Source organism: Perognathus longimembris, chromosome 13, assembly GCF_023159225.1.
Source record: "Perognathus longimembris pacificus isolate PPM17 chromosome 13, ASM2315922v1, whole genome shotgun sequence".
Classification (NCBI taxonomy): Eukaryota; Metazoa; Chordata; class Mammalia; order Rodentia; family Heteromyidae; genus Perognathus; species Perognathus longimembris.
Window position 1 is genome coordinate 16,860,968 of NC_063173.1, and position 20,882 is coordinate 16,881,849.

General features: G+C 43.4%; 1 protein-coding gene across 7 annotated transcripts in view; it reads right to left on the reverse strand.

Annotated features, from left to right (window-relative positions):
• Dennd2b (DENN domain containing 2B) overlaps positions 1-20,882 on the reverse strand; it is a 157,426-nt gene that overhangs the window by 82,087 nt on the left and 54,457 nt on the right. Inside the window, exon 1 of one of the 7 annotated variants that reach the window (XM_048360573.1) lies at positions 11,672-13,433. The exons of the other annotated variants lie outside the window; for them this stretch is intronic. The gene's annotated coding sequence lies outside the window, so the exon portion shown is untranslated. Of the gene's footprint in view, positions 1-11,671; positions 13,434-20,882 lie in introns of those variants that run through there. 7 annotated transcript variants of the gene reach the window in all.

Below are 20,882 nucleotides of genomic sequence, written 5' to 3' on the forward strand. Positions count from 1 at the left end.
AAAAAAAAATGTACACTAAAATGAGGGTTGGAAGAAACAGTATGGGTATAGGTTCTCATCTAGGTTGAAAATGTTCAGTAGAAGAATGAAGAAGCTAAATGGTAGATGGTCAGCTGGAAGACTTGTGTATAACCGAAGGTCAGGCAATAGGAGGCAGGGAGAACTGCACGGTTTCCAAAGGTCCTATAAAAATCTGCAAATGTATTCACCAATCCCCAGACTCTGTCGTGCCAAGGAGCCCAGTTCCTTCTGATGCCTGTGAGTGCTAAGTGAGCGGTGATGAAGAAGGTGACTGAGAAAGCAAAAGCAGTGGCTTCAAAGTGGCCTTGGTAGGTCTGCTTCAATGCAACTCTCTTTATCTAGAACGAGATAAAGTTAGAGAAGCTTCACGAACCCAGGAAGCGAAGACGACTGCTAAGCCAGGTGGTAATCAAAGCCTTGCACGAATGCAGGTGTGAAACATCTAAAGTCTGAAATGGAAGAGGAAGTTCTGGCTGTGTGTCGCCTATGACATTCCCAGACCTTCTATTGGCATGCATGTCTTCCTCTTAGGTATGGTCCCCCTGACACAGGTCCACAGAGGTAGAGTACTTGTCACTCAATCACCTGAGATACCAGGAGTGTCCACACAACTACTTTCAGCCGGATCTCACCCAAGAAGCCAGATGCCTGTATTTCCACAGTCCAAAATCCAAGCCCCAAAGCCTGAATTTGGCCTATGGCAATGCAAAACCATCAGTGGCTTTTCTTCATGGTATAAACAATTTGATCATCTCAGCAGATTTTCCTGCTCTAAGATCACTGAGAAAGAAGCGCAAGACGGTAAAGGAACGGACTAGCAAATTCTTCTACATCTCAAATTCCCTGCATTCTACCTACCTCTGACCCACAAAGATGACACAGACAAAGCAGGACCGACCTCGTGGACTGGGAGGGGCCTGTCTGCCTTGTTTTTTATCTTCTAGAATAATCATCTCATTCCAACTAAAACCTCTCCCTCATCATTATAATCTCATGATTTATTTGTGATGCAGGCTTCATTCAGCAAATGCCCAGAGCTGGTGTTATCTAGAAGTAATGCTAGTCATGGCCAGGTCAGAAAGCATCACACTGTTAAAGCAAAGGGCGATCTCTGAGTGGCTTTTATGATTCAGGAGACAGAGGAGGAACACAATAGGCTTGTTCACCTCATCTCTCAAGACTGAGTTAGCCTGGCATGGGTAAATGGGACAAAAGCCCAACACTTTTCCAGTGACTAAAATACAGATTAAACCAAACCATGTTTTACCACAAGCAAGTTACACAGCTCTAATTTGCTAGGAAGAAGCTCATCTTTTTAACCTGGACCTGTTTTCCAGTCTATGGGTCTACCTTTAGATGGGAGTACAGAATATGATATATAGAATATATAACTCAGAGCCTGGAATTACCATCCTACTCTTAACAATATTCTAATAGAGAAAGGAGATTATTTAAGGTAGATCATCTAAGGAGTGAGTGTGTGTGTGTGTGTGTGTGTGTGTGTGTAAGCTCCTAGGTTATTTTTAAGGTTCATTTTTCTATCAGATAACTAGAAATCTGTGTAAAACGTAGTTTGGCTCTTTACACAGTTTTGTTCAGCAAGTTACAGTTTTATTTAACACGTTTGAATTTTCTTGGCAGTCCGTCTAAGATAATTATAGGAAATCAACATTACATATGCATTTATTGTAGAAACCACTAAGGCAACTATCACTGGTTGTAAAAATAAGACAATCAATAAAACATACTTCTTGGCTAATTTTTAAAAAAGGATCACTTATATATCATTCAACATCACATAACCATATAAATTTCATTAAAACACAACTAAAAAACTGACATTTTTGTCTAGTACCGAGTGACTGGTATGCAGACTGCCAAATGGCGTACTGCAGACACAGCCTAACAGAAAACTTAGCTCTCAACAGAAAACTCATAAAGCCATGTGGGCAGGTCAGGCACTGCTTTCAACAGAACACCAGTCAGAGAGGAAGGCCAATCACAGCAATTGTGCTAACAAACAAGACTTAGCACCTTTGCTTGCTCTTTTTTTCTTCAGTGCCAATTACCTGTTACTCTGCTATTAAAAGGATTAAAGGCTCCCTTTGACAGTCGTCTGCTGTATGGCAAGCACTGTTCCTACATATTAATTATGTTCATTCACCTAATACCCTAACGCAGCCTATGAAGTAAATGTTACCAACTCTATCAAATAAAAAAACCAAAGCCCAAAGCCATACAGCTAATAAAAGGAGGAGCCAGAATTCAAAGCAGATCTGATTTCAAAATTCCCTTTCCAAAAATGTGGTACATATACACAATGGAATTTTATGCCTCTATGAGAAAGAATGACATTGCCCCATTTGTAAGGAAATTGAAGGACTTGGAAAAAATTATACTAAGTGAAGTGAGCCAGACCCAAAGAAACATGGACTCTATGGTCTCCCTTATTGGGAATAATTAGCACAGGTTTAGGCAAGTCACAGCAGAGGATCACAAGAGCCCAATAGCTATACCCTTATGATGACATAAGATGATGCTAAGTGAAAAGAACTCCATGTTATGGAAACGATTGTTATATCACAGTTGTAACTACTTTCAACATCCCATGTGTATCTGTACCTTCTACTATTGATGATGTTCTTGTATCACCTTCCTGTGATTGTATCTACACTATCTCTGTAATCTTATCTGAGTGTATTGGAAACCGTGTATACTGGTATTAGAAGTAGGAAATTGAAAGGGAATACCAAAATTGAGAGACACAGGGTAAAAAAAGAGAAACAACTACAAAAGCAATACTTGCAAAACTGTTTGGTGTAAGTGAACTGAACACCTCAGGGGGGGAAAGGGGGAGGGGGGAGGGAGGTATGAGGGACAAGGTAACAAACAGTACAAGAAATGTTATCCAATGCCTAATGTATGAAACTGTAACCTCTCTGTATATCAGTTTTATAATAAAAACTTTAAAAAAAAATTCCCTTTCCAAGCCAGGATGCTGGCGGCTCAGGTCTGTAATCCCAGCTTCCCGGGAGGTTGAGATCTCAGGATCAAAGTTCAAAGCCAGCCTGAGCAGGAAAGCCTGTGAGACTCTTTTTCAAAAGCCAGAAGTGGAGCAGTGGCTCAAGTGGTCTAGGCTCCAGCACTGGCGCAAAATAAATAAATTTCCCTTCCTTCAATTAGCCCATGGAAAGTACTGTAAGGTATTGTTTTTATGTTTTTATTATGACTTCTGTTGCAAGCCACTTCCATTTCTATTCTGGAAAGATGGATTATATGTATATGTGACAGTATGTATGTATCACATGCTGTAAGGTAGAATTTGTATGTAAATACTAGCCACTGTGCTCCAAGAAATGATGCATGAGACAGGGCTGATATTATCAACACCTCTGCGTGAGTATATGTGTGTGCGTGTGTGTGCGTGCACGCGCACGCACACACAGACAGAAACTCCAAACGCAGCGTAACAGAACATAGAACACGTAACAAACACATGTAAGAGTGTGAGTCAGTCACTCCCTACAGCAGAGGTGTTTGGCAAGAATGTAAGACATCCTCCCACTTTAACCTCCCCTAGGCACAGACTCCTGCTTTCTTCACAGTCAAGGAGATGCTGGGTACTCCATCAGGCAGGCTGCCTTCTCTCTCAGCTCCTTCTCATCACTCCTCCTTCACGGAGGACTATCCTCATCATTTTGTGGGGTGGCTTTGCATGCTGCAGACTGAGCCCAAGGCCCTGTTCATGCTAGACAAGCACTTACATCCTCAGCCTGGAGAAATATTATCTTTGAGAGGAAGAATTATCATTTCAAGTTTTCATGTTTAACTCATCCATAAATTTGTGACTGTAATTCAAAGTTCTCCAAAACTCTGAAACCTACAATAACTTCTTTCCTGTAAGCTTGGTGATTACTCTCTAGGAGACAAGAATGCTTCCCTGGTACCTTACAAAGATCACAATCCGATGAGTTCAGAAAGGGGTTGTTTAGAAAGTTTAGAGGTAAGTTGTCCCCATCAAGAAACTGCTGGGAGGGCTGGGGATATAGCCTAGTGGCAAGAGTGCCTGCCTCGTATACATGAGGCCCTAGGTTCGATTCCCCAGCACCACATATACAGAAAACGGCCAGAAGCGGAGCTGTGGCTCAAGTGGCAGAGTGCTAGCCTTGAGCAAAAAGAAGCCAGGGACAGTGCTCAGGCCCTGAGTCCAAGCCCCAGGACTGGCCAAAAAAACAAAAAAAAAACCAAAGAAACTGCTGGGAAAGTGACCTCATCCAGGAACTAGCTGCCCTTCTACTTGCTCCTATCCAAACCCCGGAGCAGTATATAAAAGTACACAACAGATCCTGCCAAAGATTAGCCAATAAACAAACCTCAATCAAAAGAGCTACCACACAAAGAGATTCCCTGAGCCCCCCACTCACCATGTAAGAGTTGTATCAGAATTATTTTCCTGTTCATTATTACTTTCTTGCCTTTTTAGATTACCCCCTTGCCGCAAGAAGGGGACAGCAATGTCACAGAATAGGTCAGGTTTAACAGATGCAATAAGACAAGGTTTGGCATTTTCTCACCTTGTCTTCTCCCTGGCTTCCACATTTCCACATCACTCCAAGTCCACTGTGAAACAGCCACCCCACAGCTGTATCCCACACCATCTCTTGTCCTAAGGTCGTTGGGATAGCTCTCTTCACCCAGACAACTATTCCAAACCCAGTCCTCATGAATGCCATCCCAACTTCAATGGTGATCCCCCTTGGTGACAGTCGTCACTCAAAAGTATACATTTCAAAATCTTGGCCTCTCGTATACTACCGTCTAACCAGATTCCCTTCCAAGACCTGGTCTTCTTACTACTCAGCAGCTGTTTATTTGTCCTGGGGCATGGACTCAGGGCCTGAGCACTGTCCCTGGCTTCTTTTTGCTCAAGGCTAGCACTCTACCATTTGAGCCACAGCACCACTTCTGGCTTTTTCTATATATGTAGTACTGAGGAATCGAACCCAGGGCTTCATGTATACGAGGCAAGCACTTACCACCAGGCCATATTCCCAGCCTTCAGCAGCTGTTTGTTGACTTGGACCTTCTATCTGTTCCCTTTAGCCTTTTACCTAGCTTACATCATGCATCTGCTGACCTTCCCTGGATGCTTGTTCAGGCTAGAATTCACAATCCAGCGCATGCTCAAATCCACAGCCAGCGCCTTCCACTCTACCTATGGCTTTAAAGCCCTAACTCTGGATCAGTTCAAGCACTGGCATTCCCCCCTCCTTAGTCAGGCCCACTGAAATGTTCTAATCAGAAATCAACACATCAAAACACACCTGAAAAGGCCTTTAGGGGACACGTTCTGAAATGTTGGTGGATGAAATGGTGTCATGCCTGAAATTTCCTTCCAAACTAGTGGAGGAGGAAGGGGAGCAGCAGAGCTTGTCCATGTGCTGATGAAGTTGAAGCTAGGTGGCAGCTCCAAGAGTATTCATCTTCCATTCTCTCTGCTTTTGAGGATGCCTGGCATTTTCCGTAACACAAAGCTTAAGAAATAAAACCACTTAAGTGAAAGATTAAAGGGGAGCAGTGCCGAGGATCACCCACAGATGACCTTCACAAAAATGAAAACTCTAATTTTACCATGGCTGGTCTACCCGAACCAGTAACCAAATTTAGCATCAGGAGTAGTGAGACAGCAAGACATTTATGAGCCTCAGATCCATTGCATTAATTTCCCAAAACAGAAAAATATTTAACCTAAATCTAATCAAGTCTCTGGATCTAATTTATACTTTACCAAAAATACAGAGTCCAGAAGAACAACCTGAACAATGCCAAAATAATAAATCCACGTAGTATAAAGTGAATTCCTGCTGAAAAGTTTTTTTTAAAAAAGTCAAAAACTGCTCATCATTTCCCTCTCTACTTCGAATAGAACACTATAGCTCCCCACTGCCTTCACTAGTTTTACCACAAAGTCACCCAAGTTTCTACAAACCATCCCTGACTTTTCCTCCTCCTTCTCAGTCTAGTTCCGTCTAGTCCGGGACCTGCAAACTCTGCTTGAGCAGTGTTAGGCTCCCCTCCTCCCTCCCTGCCAGTCTGTACCTGCCCCTTGACCTGCAAACACTCCACTTTAACAGCCAGCCTTACCCATCTCCTTACTCCAGCATTACTTTCTTTGAATCTACTCTTTATTCTTCTTTTCTTACATCCTCCAAAATACCTACTTGGATGTGAAGGTGATCTAGCTGTGATACCTGTCACCCCAATGATGTGGCCAGAGTTGATTTGGCGGATCTGTCTGGCGAGGCAGGTGTCCTTTCCTCCCTCAGCACTCCATGTGTGTCCCTCCCACAGCTGAGGGCTCACTGAGGACAACCATCCCCAACAGCGGAGAACCATTCTTCGGTCAAGGATACAGAGTCGCTGTGCTCCCCTGCAAGGTCTCAAGGTCTAAAACGCACATGTGGCCCCTTCGTTCCACGCATACAGATCCTTGTGGTAGCTCCCCTGCACCAATAGTGCCTCCCAAAATGTGAGAAATGCACGGCTCTCCACGTGTGACCAGTCTTACTGCCCAAGTGCAGCCTCTCACTTGGCAGTCCTTCCAAAGCTCCTCACTAAGGTGAGGAGAACGTCGCTGGTGGCTGCTGTGTTATCTCCCCAACGCCCGATAACCTCTGAACAACACCACTTTCACTGGCACCACTCACTATTTGACTAAAAGTTTAAACTAGTTTTTTTGTTTTCAAACTCTAATTCCCCCCAGGTGGCTGGAAGGAAAAGTAATGGGGCTAGCAGAGACCATGAGACCTCTTAAGAGCAAGCAAGCAAACAAAGCCCCACCCCCCATCACACATAGGACCCCCCAATCAAGATGACCAGAGCTAGTGGAGGTAGCAGTACGATAGCTGATCATGTGACACCACTACGATTTGGAGTGTTGTTTGGTAGCAGGACCCTGGCAGCTCCAGCCTGTCAGGAGCAAGCCTCAGTCCTGTCTCCCAACCTGTCTGCCCTGCTAGGGACAGCAAACCCCTCAGGGAAGGTTCCCTGTGGCCTCTGCCCTTCCTGCTTCACTACCATCTTTGTACAAGGTAATTCTCCCTGCCACTTCAAAAGTAACTGCCTCTACCAAATTCCTTTTCATTTGTGAAACTGTGCCTTCTCACTCTCCTCCCACTGAGGACCAAATCCTTTCCTGCAGGGCTGTGTCTCCGGTGGCACAGATCCCATCGCAGTATGTATTTTTTTTTTCTTTCTTTTTTTATTAGGGATTGAACCTATGGACTTGAGCATGCACTCTACCAGGCCCTGAGCCTTTTTGTTTGTATTCTGTTCCGAGAAAAGGTCTTGCTACTTTTGTAGGGACTGGCCTTTAACCCATGATCCTCCTTCTGAAGTAGCTGGAATTATAGGATTGCACCACTATGCCTGCCTACTGACTTCTTACATACCTTGCCTTCTAGACAACAAAACTCCTTGAAAGTATGGGTGGTATTATGTCTGTATTCAGGTGGCCTTGCAAATGTCCAGTGAATGCTGGTCTGAATATATGCTCTGCTTCCCGACTTAGCCTATTCCACTTTCTGTGTAAGCTCCCAGCTGACAAAGCAGAAATGGTGCCGGCTCATTCCTGATATCCAAAGCGTCTACAGCCACTTCCAGGGTTTTACTTACACTGTGACCTCAAAAGGGGCTTTTTGTCTGGGTCTATGACCCTTAGGAATAGCAATCCTAGGTACCCCCTGCATGAAAGCTGCCTTTTATAATATCAGTATGGGAAATAGAAGGAGTCCTCACGAATAAACTGTATTCCTTCTCTCACTTCAAAGATCTTCCTCATTCTGTTGCCAAAGAAGCTACTTTCTTTTATTTCTTGCCAGTCCTGGGGCTTGAACTCACTGTCCCTGGCTTCTTTTTTGCTCAATGCTAGCACTCTACCACTTGAGCCACAGTACCACTTCCCGCTTTTTCTATATATGTGGTGCTGAGGAACAGAACCCAGGGCTTCATGTATGCGAGGCGAGCACTTTACCACTAGGCCATACTCCCAGCCCCAAAGAAGCTACTTTCTTCCCACGTCTTCCTGTTGTTCTAAAAGTGACACCCTTTCTGGGTCCTGACGCTCCCTGAGACTTTGGTCCTCTGACTGATCACTATGTCACTGACATCAGTACCACCCAGGTGTCTGTCTCAGACAGGACGAGTTCATCCACAGGTGTAATGCTAGAGACTTTATGCCACCATATCTAGATCTGGTATACTTATACAACTGTTTCCTAAGGGATTGGGACAATTCTCCCCCCACACTAAGAAAAGGAACTGCTTGTACCACGTTAGGATAACAGAAAACACACACAGAAAACCCAGGATGCAGAAAACTTGGCTACAATTTTCAATCTACCTCTCTCACCAAATGTTTTCCTTTGCAAATTGAATCAGGAATGATCCTGTTGCCAAAGAAATGTTTTTAATGATTACAGTACATTCTAAAAAGGAAATATAAAATTGTAAGAATCTGAATAGAGGTTCCTCAAATCACTAAAATCAACTGAAGTGAAAAGAAGTTTGCAAATTTTATGTAGGGAACCAAATGAAAAGATGGGTTATTATTAAGGAGTTAAATTAATAAATTATCATTCCTCTTTCATTCAGAAAGCAAAATTAACTACAATATGAAAATTGGAACCAAGAAACGCTGAAAGAAACTATGGATAAAGTTTTTACGCAAATTTGATAAGAAAAAATTTCAAAATTATAATACAAAGTTCAACTCAAAAGTAATGAAGAGGGGCTGGGGATATAGCCTAGTGGCAAGAGTGCCTGCCTCGGATACACGAGGCCCTAGGTTCGATTCCCCAGCACCACATATACAGAAAACGGCCAGAAGCAGCGCTGTGGCTCAAGTGGCAGAGTGCTAGCCTTGAGCGGGAAGAAGCCAGGGACAGTGCTCAGGCCCTGAGTCCAAGGCCCAGGACTGGCCAAAAAAAAAAAAAAGTAATGAAGAGGGCTGGGAATGTGGCTTAGCGGTAGAGTGCTTGCCTAGCATGCATGAAGCCTTGTGTTCAATTTCTCAACACCACATAAACAGAAAAGGCCAGAAGTGGTGCTGTGGCTCAAGTGGTAGAGTGCTAGCCTTGAGCAAAAGAAGCCAGGGACAGTGCTCAGGCCCTGAGTTCAAGCCCCAGAACTGGCCCCCCAAAAAAAGTCATGAAGAGGGGGACAAAAACTATAAAAAAAAATACTATACAAAATTTTTACAGCATGTGAAGACAAAAAAAAAAACAAAACCTAGCATAAACTAAGTAAAAAAGCAGGGGGAGGTGGGGAGATCAACAAGCCACATGGCACAGTCTTAATGTAGGATGCATGTAAAGCTCTTACAGCAAGTGCTGGTAGCTCACATCTGTAATCCCACTATGTGGAGGCTGAGATAGTCTAGGCAGAAAGAGTTCTTGAGACCCTCATCTCAACAAAGAAGTTATAGTGCACACCTGCCGTCCCAGCTACAATAGAAAGTATGTAACAGGGTTGTAATTCAGGCCAGGGGGGAAAGGAAGAGTCAACTGCTGTCACAACAAGAACCAGAGCAAAAAGGACCGGAGGCCTGGCTCCTATGTTAAAATGCCTGCTTAGCAACTGTACAGTGGAGTTAAAAACCCCGATAGTGCCATTAAAAAGAAAAGAAAAACGAAATCTTTGTTTCATCTACTGAACTTAGGAAAGATGAAAAAAGTCTGTTAATACCCATATTGGCAAAGGTGAATTGGAAACGGGCATCTTTAGGTACTGCTGGTAAGAATTAAGTTGATGCAACTCCTTGGGAAAGCAGCCTGGCAATATTTACTAACATTTTAAATCAGTAAATCCTTTGATCAGCAAGTCTTCCCTTCTAGGAATTTTGCCTAAGGAAACACAAGTCCTACAACACATGGGCAAAGGCAGCTGCCTGCTGTGGCTATTGTAGTAATGTCTATAAGAGGGGGGAAAAAAACTGGAAGCAACACAAATGTCCATCCTTAGGGGCTTGGTTAAATAAGTTACGAAACACCCATCTGTTGAAACAAAGTGCTGCTATGGAGGTAATGGACAACAACAAGAAAAAAATTCTCAGTCAATTCTAAGTGAGAAAATTTTCAGTTACAGTATAATGGCTTTCTTGTCATGGTCAAAATATATAGTAGAAAGTTTGCTATTTTCTCATTAAGTGTACAGTGCAGTGGCATTATAATCACAATGTTGTGCAACCATCACCACTTTTTTCCCCACAAACTCTGCAACATGAAGCACTAAGTTTCTAATCTCCCCTCCCTCTGAACTCTAAATAACCTGTCACCTGTTCTCAATGAGTTTGCCACGTCATTTGTCCATGATGTATAAGCAGAATGATACAATATTTGTGCTTTTTGTATGGCTTTGTTTCCATTAGCACAATGTCCAAAGTTCATGCATGATGTAGCATGAACTTTGAATTTCATCCTTTTATATAGCTGAATACTATTCCATCATATGTATAGGCTACATTTCATTTAGCTCCTGGTCTGGTGGTGAGCACTTAGGTTGTTTCCACCTTTTACTGGAAATAATGCTGCAATGAACATTGGCATTCAAGTGTCTTGAGTGTCCCTCTGCAAGTCTTCTAGGTATATATCTAGAAGAATGGCACAGCTGAGTCACAGCAATTTAGGGCTTTTTGAGGAGTGGCCACTGCTTTCCACTACAGCTGTGCCTTTGCATTCCCATCTGCAGTATGTGATGACTTGGAACTAAATCTTCATCAACCCATTTCATTTTCTATTTTTGAACTCAGGGCCTGGGCATGGTCCTTGAGCTTCTTTTGCTCAAGGCTAGCACTTGAGCCACAGCACCACTCCCAGCCCTTTCTGTTTATGTGGTACTGAAGAATCAATCAAACCTAGGCTACCCTAGGCACTCTACCACTAAGGCACATTCCCAGCCCTATATTTTATTTTTTAAAACGCATGTATTCATGAATGCATCATCCAAACATATAAGTGACTCTGTCTCTGGAGCTTGGATTTATGGGAACGGTTCACATTCTTAGATCTTATTCTCCATTTTGTTCAAGTTTTTTAGAACATGTGTTGCTTTTGTTTTGTTATTATTTTTAAATGTTAGGGAAAAATTGGCCTGAGACAGTTTCATGCATGCTAATGTAAAACATATGACAACTCTTGTTTAAAGCTCAGCCCTAATCAACACAGTAAAAAGACCTGAGGCCCAAGCCCAGCTCTGCCAGTGGCTCTGTTTTCTCACTGCTGAGCTGCCAGGCCCATGAGGCTGGATCTGGCTTCCCAACTAGAATGCCAAACATGGGTTATAGCCGTGTGGACACAGTGGCTCCCCGAAACTGAGGCAGCATGGAGTTTAGAAGAGCCCTACGTCCGTCATCTTAGGCTACATAGCTACCTTGATGCCAGTGTGTCCTGAGCTGCGTGAGACCAGGTAACTTTTAACTCCCCCTTCAGAATTCCACCATTTTGCAGAGCTAATAAAAGAAGGAAGCTAAAAGAAAGGAGAAACATGAGAAAGCCAGACAGGTTCTGGAGAGGAAGACCCTCTTCTAAAAGGGAGAATCGAGCCCAGGAAAGGAATTAAACAATGCCAAGGAAGAGGGCACAGTTTATCTCACCTGAGGCCACAGGAGCTGAAGTAGACAGCAAGGGGCAATGCCCGGAGCCATGCTTCTCTGAGACAACCGACCCAAGGTCACCTGCGTGGGCTTGAACAGACAGAAAACCTGACCTCTGTGGGAAGAGGCACTGAGCGCTGGGGAAGTGAAAGCCAAGTGAAATCCTCTCTCCCAGGTGCTCTAAGCCAACTGCCAACTGTGGACTTTGCCCTTGAAATCTAACTCCTGGTCTAAGAGATAATCTCCCAGGCATGTCTTGTGTAAACTTGGCTAATCTACAGAACTTACACGGTGCAGAGACTGACTGCTCAGAGTTCCTGCCAACTAGGAGACTGTGCTCAATGGCAAGAAGGAAGCTTTTCCTGGCATAAATGTCACCTGCCCCAATGGAATCAGGGGTCCAGGATGGCATTTTCCAATCAGAGAACGGCTCTTCAGAGATAATCACACAATTGGAAAGCTCATCCAAAAGTGACATGGAAGAAACCAATCATGGTGAGAGTACAGATCTTTTTATTACAAGGCCTTGTTGATGGAACACAATGAGCCATCAAAAACTTCTAAACTACAGACTTGTATATGTGAAATTCTAGGTTGTCAAAGAAAGCAAACCAATTAACATCTGGCCTCAAAACCTTCTTGCACCTTAGCTGATAAGGCTCTTCAGTGAGGTATTCAACCAGCAGCAGCAGCAATACTTCTTCCAAACTGGTTAAAAATTCAAATTTTTAAGCCAGGTATAGTAGCTCATGCCTATAATCCCAGTTACTTGAGAGGTACAGGTAGGAAGATTGAGGTCCAAGGCTGACCTAGGCAAAAGAAAAGACCCTACCTACCTAAAAACAAATTAAAAGCCAAAGTGATAGAATGTGACTTAAGTGGTAGAGTGCTTGCCCTAACTTCCATCCCCAGTAACATCAATACCCAAGACAAACACAACAACAAGAAAACCACAAATTCTAAGACAATCCCTTCCCCCTCAGACTTACTGAATTGGAAACAAGCTCTCCAGGTGAATCTGGTGCACATTCAAGGCTGAAAAGCAGGGCTCTGAGGCCTCTGAGTTCTACAATTGGGGGCGCTCAGGCTCCACCCCCAGCGATACTTCATTCTCAGCTCAAAGAGAATTTGCAGGGACTGGAACATTACTTATCTGGTTATGCCCCAAAAGTGGGGCAAAATTCCTCTTACTCCAGTTGTATCTTGCATAAAGTCTCATGTGCTTATTTTCTATAAGCCAAATCCAATTGTGCTCCTTTCCTGTTCTTAGAAGAACAGTGACTCCCAATGCCTGGGTGGTTCAGAATGTCAAGATTTGACCTCAGCCCATTGTTCAGCCTCATCTTCAGCTCATCTACTCAGATTCAGTGGTGGGTCTGTTCAATGAATGGGTATGAAAGACTATCTGAAAACACCCCAGCAAGGAATCTTTCTCAATTGCATATTCTTTCCTTCAGAAGAAAGATAAGTTACTGAAACAGACAAGAAAGTAGAACCCAATTGCTTTACATGAGAAACTGACTGGTGGGTCATGCCTAGAAATCCTAGCTCCTCAAGAGGCTGAGATCTGAAAATCATAGTTTAGATGGCACACAATTCATGGGGCTCTTATCTCCAATTAACCAGCAAAAAGCTTCAACTTGGAGGCATGGCTCAAGTGGCTAGCCAGGAATGGAAAAAGCTGAGTTATAACGTGAGACCCTGGGAAGGAGGTAACAAGTTGGACAATAACTGTACTCACTGCCTTACATATGAAACTGCAACCCCTCTGTATTTCACTTTGACAATAAAGAAAAAATTTTTTTAAATAATGTGGGACCCTATGTTCAAATTCCAGTGCAGGTGCCAAAAAAGGAAAAAAAGAAACCACTGTCTCAAAAATCTATGTTACAGGGCTGGGGATATAGCCTAGTGGCAAGAGTGCCTGCCTCGGATACACGAGGCCCTAGGTTCGATTCCCCAGCACCACATATACAGAAAATGGCCAGAAGCGGCGCTGTGGCTCAAGTGGCAGAGTGCTAGCCTTGAGCGGGAAGAAGCCAGGGACAGTGCTCAGGCCCTGAGTCCAAGGCCCAGGACTGGCCAAAAAAAATCTATGTTACGTCACATGCTGATGACTCATGTCTGTAATCTTACCTCCTTCCGTAGCTGCGATCTGAAGATCACGATTCGAAGCCAGCCCATGTAGAATAATCTCATGGACTCATGAGACTGTTTTCTCCAAGTAACCAGCAAAAAGCTGGAAGTTGAGGTATGGCTTAAGTGTTAGAGTGTCAGCCTTGAGTGGAAAAAAAAAAACAAGAGCAAAAGTTCCCGAATTTAAGCACACACACATGCACGCACACACACACACACGCGCGCGCGCACACACACACTTATGGTACATCAGAAATCTGGTCTCATTATGTTCTCACCAACCACTCCCTACCAGCAGGCTGGCTAAACACCGCACATATGTTCATCTCAGAATCCTGGGCCCTGATATACAGAATCCAAACACAATTAGTTCCTTTAAAAAAAGAAGAATCCATCTAGGCACAAGTGGCTCATGCCTATAATCCTAAACTACTCAGGAGGCTGAGATCTGAGAATCATGATTCAAAGCCAGCCTGAGCAGAAAAATTCCCAAGACTCTTACCTCCATTTAACCACCAAAAAAGCTGGAAGTAGAGCTATGGCTCAAGTGGCAGAGTTGTCAGCCTTGCGTGAAAAAGCTAAGAAATAGCACACGGGCCCTGTCCAATCCCAAGGGCCCACACAAAAAAAGAAGACAGAGAGGGGGAAAGGATAGGGAAGAAAAAGGAGAAGGGGGGAGGGGAGGGGGAGGGGGAGAGGAGGAAGGGGAGGAAGGGGAGGAGGGGGAGGAGGGGGAGGAGGGGGAGGAGGGGGAGGAGGGACAGCTGAGCATAGTCCTATAATTCCCAAGCCTGGATTACACAATGAGTTCCAGGCTATTCTGGACTACATAGTAAGAATTCGCTTAAAAAATGTGTGTGTGTGTGTGTGTGTGTGTGTGTGTATGTGTATACACATAAACAAATAAGGGCTGAGAATGTGGCTTAGTGGTAGAGTACTCTAGCATGCATGAAGCCCTGGGTTTGATTCCTCAGCACCACATAAACAGAAAAGGCCAGAAGTGGCGCTGTGGCTCAAGAGGTAGAGTGCTAGCTAGCTTTGAGCAAAAAGAAGCCAGGGACAGTGCTCAGGACCTGAGTCCCAGGCCCCAGGACTGGCAAAAGTAAATAAATAAATAAACAAACAATACATAAAATATAAAACAAAATATATAAACACACATACAGAAGTGTGGGCCACTGACACCTAGCTATTTAGGAAGTTAAGATATGGAAGATTGCATTTTGGAGCCAGCTTGAGCAAGAAGAAAACAACAAAAAGTCAGATTAGAGGCATGGCTCAAGCCATAGACAGTCAGCTAAGAAAACAAGTCAAACAAGGGCAATGATTTTAAACCCCAATGCCACCTACAAAAGCTATGTAAGTTATGTGTTAACAGTATATATGTTAACATATATGGTATACATATAATATACAGCACATATACTATGTCTAACATTATAATATTATATGTGACATACATAATATGTAATAATATGTATGTGTAGTATACATTATACATAGTATATCTAATAGTATTTATTCATTGAACATATAAACAAAAGTTTCTGAAGCAACAGAGGCAGAGGTGGATCACGTTCTTCAACTAATGGAGAGGATGGGTTCCAGGGAAAAAGTATGAACTAGAAAGAAAAGAGGATGAGTATGAACCCTTGGGGAACACCAGCAAATAAAGTCATCCCAGCTTCCCAGTGACAAAACACTGAATGCCATTAGGGGGCTGGGGGGGAGGGGAGCACCGACAGGTACCACCGGTCTCCAGGGGCTTTCTGCTTTTTAAACTTCCTCTAGGGAGCCATGCAGACATCTGACCTCAGGTCTTGCAGGTGAACACAAGTCTAGCTAGTGTTGCTTTTGAAACCCATCCACAAGCAGTTGTAGCTTCTGATATAATAAAATAAATAAAAGCCTTTTTAAAGTTCCATTTAATGAGATTTAAGTAAAAATTTAAAAAAAAATTTCCCTGCTGTTTTCTTTTCAATTTGATCCCCGCCACTTACTCAGAGCTGAGTTAACAAAACCTTCCTCAAACCACCAGCACCCTCCCAGCTGGCTCTCCTGGAAGTTGGGCCACAGGCAGCCCAAGAGCGGCCAAGGAGACTCGCATGCAGCCAGAGAACAGCACTGCCCATTCCATTTGGCCTGAGCCCTGAGCGTGGATAAATATGGGGGGAGGGGAGGGAGGCCAAGGACATAAAGAATTTCTGTGCTTTCTTTCTAAAATCCAAAGCCATAATCCTCTGAAAACAGCAGCTGAAAGTCAAAGAGCACAAGCCAAGGTCACTGCAAGACCAAGATCATCTCCATGGCTCCAGTGTTTTCCTGTCCCACTCAGGTGTCCTACTTCTTCCTAGTTGACAGGGCCAGTCAGTTGTTCCTTTCCTTTCCCGGTTTGCTTTCTTTTTTGCCGGAGTGACAAAGTCCATACACCCAGGGTCTGACCTGGTCCTCAGATCTTTGAAAATGGGAACAGTTCAAAGTGAGACCAAAGGAGGATACTCTTAGGGGAGAAACACAAAGGCCCAATGCCTATGCCTCCGGTCATATAAAATAATATTTATCAAAATGAACTCCAGGAAATAGAAACAAAAAGGTTGTTTTTTTTTTTTGTTTTATCTGTGTTTTCTTTTTGTCCTGTTTGTTCATTAATCTGTCTTTGGGAGGCTAATGTGGGGGGGGGGGTCACAGAAATAGAAGGACAAAGTGTGAAAAAAATTCAGCAGTGTAATCACTAGACAATATTTTGAAAATGAACTATAATTGTGGGGGCAGGGGTGGGGACAGGAGGGAAACACTGGGAGAAAGCGAAGGAAGGGGTGACATTGTCCAAAAAGAAATTTATTCATTCCTGACTTAAGAAACGAATCCCTCTGTACACCACCTTTATAATAAAAAAAATGTTTTAAAGAAAAGGGGAAACGTTGTGCATATGGTTCTACACCCTATAGTCTTCATCTTTTATTTTATTTTTGCCAGTCCTGGGCTTTGGGCTCAGGGCCTGAGCACTGTCCCTGGCTTCTTTTTGCTCAAGGCTAGCACTCTACCACTTGAGCCACAGCGCCACTTCCGGCTTTTTTCTATATATGTGGTGCTGAGGAATGGAACCCAGGGCTTCACGTATACGAGGGGAGCACTTTACCACTAGGCCATATTCCCAGCCCAGTCTTCATCTTTTAATTACTCCATCAGAACACATGATAGGTCACAAGCTGCCAATAAGTTAAAATAGGAAGGGGTGTTGTTGGTAGAACTTTGTGCCAAGGAAACTCATCTCCAATAACAAGGAGGGGACATCAGGACAGCTTCTTCGGGAAGCTACCGGAGAAGCTGAGCCCTGCTTATGGGAGCTTACAGAAGTAAAACTCAGAAGAAACAATCTCTAACCCTAATCCACAATTTGTTCTTCTAAAGCAAAAGAAAGGAGTGTGAGCACCTACTCCCAGGAACTCCTCCTCTGCCCTTGGCCTGCCTTGGTTCAGCAGGGACATAAATTGGCACTGTTGATATGACCTTTCCAGGCTATATTTCAACAAGAGATAACAACAAAGCTGGGAGCTTTGGTAGCACTCAAAGGAGATTTGAAGGACTTAAAACACACTGCTAAATTTGGCAGCAAAAGTTCCTGGTTCTTGCATCTGGAAAAGGAAATCTCTTTATAATTATGCTGGCAGATAAGGAGCTACTGTCTTTATAAATAGATTAGAACCTCTTCATCCTCTGGGAGTGGGTCAGAGTGCTTATGCTAGGCAAGTCTCACCTGGGCTGAGGTCAAAATGTCTCTTTGGAAAAATAAAGTGCCAGGAGCTATTCTTCGTGCAGCTTCATGTCTAAGGCACAAACACTTGCCTGGAGATATCTGACACTTTTTAATACCTACATTTCTCTGTCACCAAGTTTCCATATTCTTTCAGCCTCCTGTCAACCCTCTCACTCCCCCATCCTGCTCCTCCAGCAGGATTCTGCCATGTTTCTACCCCAATGCCACACAATATACATCACTCATCAGAGGATGAGTGTATCAATGCTCCCTTGGTTTGGTCAGACTCCCCCCTCTGGTCCTCTGAATCCAGTGTGGAGTAGAGACTCAAAATGCCCCTCTTCTGGGATGCTTCTTCCTCTAGCATGCAGATTAGTCTTTGGCTACCAAATGGTCTCTCAAACACTATAAGCAAGGTCATTCAGGAAACTTGTTTGTTTTTGTTGGTCCTGGGGCTTGAACTCAGCGCCTGGGCACTGTCCCTAAGCTCCTCAGCTCAAGGCTAGCACTCTACCACCTGAGCCACAGCTCCACTTCTGGTTTTCTAGTGGCTAATTGGAGATTAAGAGTCTCATGGACTTTCCTGCCCAGGCTGGTGTTGAGCAATGATCTTCAGATCTCAGCCTCCGGAGTAGCTAGGATTACAGGTGTGAGCCACCAGTGCCCAGCTGTTTTGGGTTTTCTTGGTTTTTTTGTTTTTGTTTTTTAATTGAAAAGGTTACAGTTACATAAGGTAATGAGTATATTTGTTCTTAATCAATTTTACCCTATTCTTCGTTATCTCCCACTTACCTCTCCCTATTCCCGGAAACTGCTGTTTTCTTCCACTAAGAGAAGGTAACAGTGATTTATTCTAGAACAGAACAAATATATACCCCAGATGTCTGATGGAATTTTCCCAGGGACACCAAGTAAAACCCACCTTTTTTTCTTACTCACAGACAGCCTTACTAGCTTACTAATGGCTGTGGCCTCTTTATGGTTGTTGAGAGCAAGTCCTATGCACCTGAGAACAAGTTTCCAGTCTGAGCAACAGGAACCAAGTCAAAAGATTTCCTAGAATCCTCCTAGTGAGGTTAAAAGTTACTCAAATACTTTATGTGTTGTTATTAAAAGTTATTTATTTATTGTTAGTTCTTATTTATGTGTTATTAAAAGTATTGAAGTTACTTCAATATTTTTTTATATGTTGGCCATTTGGGGAAATAAAAAGTATACCACAGTATGGTTAAATTTCATAGAACTTCAGGGAATCTGGCTGGAAAGACAAGACATATGCATTTGAAAAGTCCAGTCAGCATGCCAGTAAGAACCCTTAATCCATAGCTTCAACTTTCTAGAAAAGAAAACTAAAGCCCAGAGAAGTCAGGCTACTTTCCCATATAGCAAGCCATATGGAGCCGAAACTCAGATCTGCTACACACATGGCTGAAGCGTCTCTTGCTATGTCAATGGAGAAAGTAGAAAGAGGGAGAAACTACCAACAGCAGCAGCAAACATTCAGTGTTCGAGTCCAGAACTAAGTTGAATGCTTACAAAAATTCAAGTAATTTAATGACGACAACCCTTTGAAATGGGTAAGATTATTACTTCTAATTTACAGATGAAGACACTGAGACTTAACTTTCCAGAAGTCTCTTTTTCCAGATAGAAAAAAGAAGAGCCAAACTATGAAGCCCTAGAGCTGGTTGTAAAGCCTGCAATGCTAAGCTAGGCCTTGAAGAATTCATGGGCGAGATCCATGGAAGCAGATTGAGGAGGGCTAGGCCAGAGTACCGAAGGGCCTGAAAAGTAAAATCAAAAAGGACCTCAGGGGTCCAGCTGGGTTGGCATGCAGGATAGGGGAGGGCAAGAAGCAGCTCTAGAGGAGTCTTCCTTGCCTGTGAGGATAAGCTTCCTACAGAAGAATACAGCTGCACCTGTGAGGCCGGGTTGAGAACTACTGCAGAGGCCTTCCTGAGAGGTCTTTAACAGCAAGGTGAAAGAAATACAATATAAACTACTTATCAAAGAAGAGGCTAGTTTGTTCTCAGTGTGGTGGCCCCACTGTGACAGAAAGATACCAGCCTTCCTCTCTTCAAATGCTGCTTGTAAGTTGGTCATTATAAAGGGAACATTTACTCTGTTGTAGGCTCTGAGCTATTCACATATATCATGTAGTTTTACATATAACACTTCATTTAATCCTCCACAACTCTAACAAGGTGAGTGCTATTGGCTTGTCCACATTTCAGGTGTCTCGGAGAAAACTGAGGCCCAAAGAGATTAACTCGCCGAGTATCACATAGTTGCGTAAGAGTTTAGACTCTTTAGACTCACACAATTAGGCTTAGTCTTAGGCCTCAGAGACTCATGGAGCTCCCATTCTTAATTTCTGCATAGCACACTGCACGTAAGATGCTCATAACAAATGCAAATGGTACCCCTAGGGTGGCACCACACACTCACTGAGTATCTAACAGTCTCTGATGGACACATACATTATAAACCATCTGCAGCTAGACACTGATGACTCAGGTCTGTAGTCTTCACTCAAGAGGCTGAGATCTGAGGATCTCAATTCAAAAGCTAGCCTGGGCAGGAAAGTACCAATACTCTTATTTCCAATTAATCAGCAGAAAGCCAGAAGTGTAGCTGTGACTCAAGTGGTAAATTGTTTTGAGTGAAAAAGCGAAGGGACAGCACCCAGACCAGCCCTGAGTTCAAGCCCCAGGACTAATACACACAAACACACACACACACACACACACTCATGTGCACACACAGTCTATAAAGCTCAATTTTAGAAGAATCCTAAGAGATAGCTGGTGTTCCAAGACACAGATAAGCACACTTAAAATCCAGTTCCTTCAACAAAACTCTAAAAACTAGCTGACCGCAAATGTTTTTTTCTTTGAAAATGTTGTTCTTATCCTCCTTCTTAGATACCTAGAACCTTCATTCTCCTCACAATTCCTATCTTCTAGTTGGCTTTCTTCTACCATTCAAACAATGCTTTAACTTAGTCTAACAATAGAACCTTCCTTCTTTGTCTCAGTCTAAGAGCATTAAGATAGCCATTAACCCTACCATGAAAACCCCAAGCTTCAGCAGGTCTGTGTTTATTCTCTCTCAGTCACACTCAGAGGCTTGCACTGGAGCAATGGGCAGGAAATTAGGACAATACAACACCTCATACAACAGACTTGATACTTTTTGGATCCTCCCCAGCCCTGGCCCAGACATCCTGTATTCACTGACTTAATGAATGAACAGATCAAGTGGGCATATATGGACCCCAGAGGCGCCTCTGATCCAAAAGCAAATGAACAGGTATGT